The following is a 2,500-nucleotide window of genomic DNA, read 5'->3' on the forward strand; positions in this document are numbered from 1 at the left end:
ATAAACACTTGTTATTTGAAGATATTTCTCAAAACTCCGAAAATCATTAAAAAAAAAACAAAAAATCGTAAGTCAACGTGTATTATTTTAAAGAAAAAAATATTCATATGAACTCACCGCATTGGATCTAACAGTATTTACTTTTCTCATAAATACTGGACCGATCGAATATTTAAATTAAAATAAAAAGGATAGTCTTTATTCCCACCCAAGAAACGAGAATAATTAAAATTGAAGAAGACCTGATGACGTCACACTCCTCACTCCTCGTGCTCCAGAGTGCGTTGTGGTTGGAGGAGGACGTCCAGGTTCAAGCTCTGACTCAGAAGCATCACCCCCCCCCCACCCCGATTGTTTTCGAGAAAGACAGGGGAGGACTTGACTCACAATCATTACCGGTTCTCTGTCTCCCCAATCCCCTTATCCAATCCATACCCACTTGTCCTCATCCCCCAATCCATTCCCCACCTCCTCCTCCCCAGTAGCTGCTGAGAGTACTCCAGTTAGCCCCCAACTCCACAGGTCTGAGGTTGCTTCTGCTTTTCCCCTCTCCATTCCATGTTCCTAGTTTCCATAGATGATAATACCCCCCCTCTCTAAAAAACCCTATTGCCGTTGGTACTGCTCCTACCCGCCCTCTCCTCCTCCTCCCTATCCCTCTTGCCTTCTCCTTGTCCCTCTCGGCTTCCCCATGCCCCATTCGCCCCCCCTCTCCCTACATCCCGTTCGTCCTCCCTCAACCCATACTCCTTTCCCCCCCTACCCTTGCCCCTCTCGCCCTTCCCATACCCCGCTCGTCACCCCTCTCTCTCCCCCTCTCCTCTCGCCTCCTTCCTCTCCCTCTCCCTCGCCCCCCCCCCTCTCGCCCTCCCTCTCCTCCCTTGCCCCCCCTTCTCCCTTGCCCCCCCCCCTCTCCCTCGCCCCCCCCTCTCCCCCGCCCCCCCTCTCCCTCTCCCTCGCCCCCCCTCTCCCTCAACCCCCCCCCTCTCCCTCGCCCCCCCCCCCCTCTCCCTCACCCGCACCCAGGGGAGGCGTCCTGTGCTAGTCAGTCCCACCTGCGCGCCCTCAGCCCCCGGGTCGTCCCATCGGCGGGGGGTCCTGTCTTTTTAACTAGCTGTAGGTTGAATGGTTTCGAGATTTTGGAATTTTTCATACCATACCATCGTAAGGTAATTGTCACTTTTTATATGCGCTTTATACATCAAGTAAAAAGTTGTAGTGTTTTTATCTTACAATGATGTTTGATCCAAATACAAAACGAATAAAAAAAAATGATATATATATACATACTTTTTGCTAAAGCTACTTTGTACTATTTTATGGTACTGTGCAACTCTCATACAATATACAAGCCAGTCGAGTGGGGTTTCACCTCGATGCTCTGTTGTACTTCTTCCTCTGTTGCGGTTAGCTACTGTGTGTCTGTCTGTCTGTCTGTCTTCACGAAGGGGACAAAGCGATAGAGAACCTTAGTCAACCCAATTGGCTAGTTATTTTTTTTTCTCTCTCCCCACACTCTGGTTTCAAGGAAGAACTCTCTCACCCACGGTCCAACCCCTACCCAACCCCATCCTTTCCCATCCTTTCCCATTCCTCCTTCCCCCTTCCTCTCCTCCTTCCTTCTCCCGTCCTCTCCCCCTTCCTTTCCCCTTCCTCCTTCCCCATTCCTCTCCTCTTCCTTTCCCATTCCTCCTTCCCCCTTCCTTTCCCCTTCCTCCTTCTCCCTTCCTTCCCCCTTCCTTTCCCATTCCTCCTTCCCCCTTCCTTTCCCATTCCTCCCCCCTTCCTCCCACCCCTACAAAGAACTGTATTCATAGTGGAAGTATATTACATAAAAGTATATTACAGTGGTGTTTGAAGCGTCAGTTGGTATCTCGACGGACTGTTACTGGGCGAGTGCTAGTCATATGATGAAATGCTGTTACACCTCGTCTTTATGTGTGTCTGTATCAACGTTTGTGTTGTAGCTCTTAAAGGACACATTGCCAATGCTATCATCTAGTGGTTTAACAAAAAGTAAACAAATGCTGTTGGTGTATGTATCCCCTGGACAGCTGATCTTCTTCGCCTGAGCCACTATTCGGACACCCCAGCTAGTGAGAACCTCTTATTCGCACCTTCATTTTTAAGTGTGTTGTTATTTTGGTGTATTTTAAACACGTTTACCAATCTCTTGTATATTGCTTTTACTGTATAATCTCGAGAGTATTATTATTATTATTATTTTGGGGGGATCTTGTTCTTTCACAACTTTGGAAGTCAATTTGAAGACAAGAAAGAATAAAAACATGTAAGAGTGAAGATCAAGTGTTACATTTTAAGACACTTTTTTTTATATAAATTTGATTTCTGATTCTTCATTAGGTCGACGCTTCTTGCGCTCCTCAGCCAGTGTTCACGAAACCACCTTTTTTTTTCTCTCTCGTCGTGAACCCCATTGTTATGTTAATAGTTGTGAACCATCTTCCTCATTTTCACTCATTCATCAGTGAAGGTTTAC

General features: G+C 47.0%; 1 protein-coding gene across 1 annotated transcript in view; it reads left to right on the top strand.

The window, feature by feature from the left end:
• LOC113829709 (ankyrin repeat and sterile alpha motif domain-containing protein 1B) overlaps window positions 1-69 on the top strand; it is a 17,785-nt gene extending 17,716 nt beyond the window's left edge. Inside the window, exon 10 of the mRNA XM_070142857.1 lies at window positions 1-69. This exon is cut by the window's left edge and continues 2,609 nt beyond it. The gene's annotated coding sequence lies outside the window, so the exon portion shown is untranslated.
• Window positions 70-2,500: the final 2,431 nt, after the last annotated feature.

The sequence above is a fragment of the Penaeus vannamei genome, chromosome 30 (genome assembly GCF_042767895.1).
Source record: "Penaeus vannamei isolate JL-2024 chromosome 30, ASM4276789v1, whole genome shotgun sequence".
Lineage (NCBI taxonomy): Eukaryota > Metazoa > Arthropoda > Malacostraca > Decapoda > Penaeidae > Penaeus > Penaeus vannamei.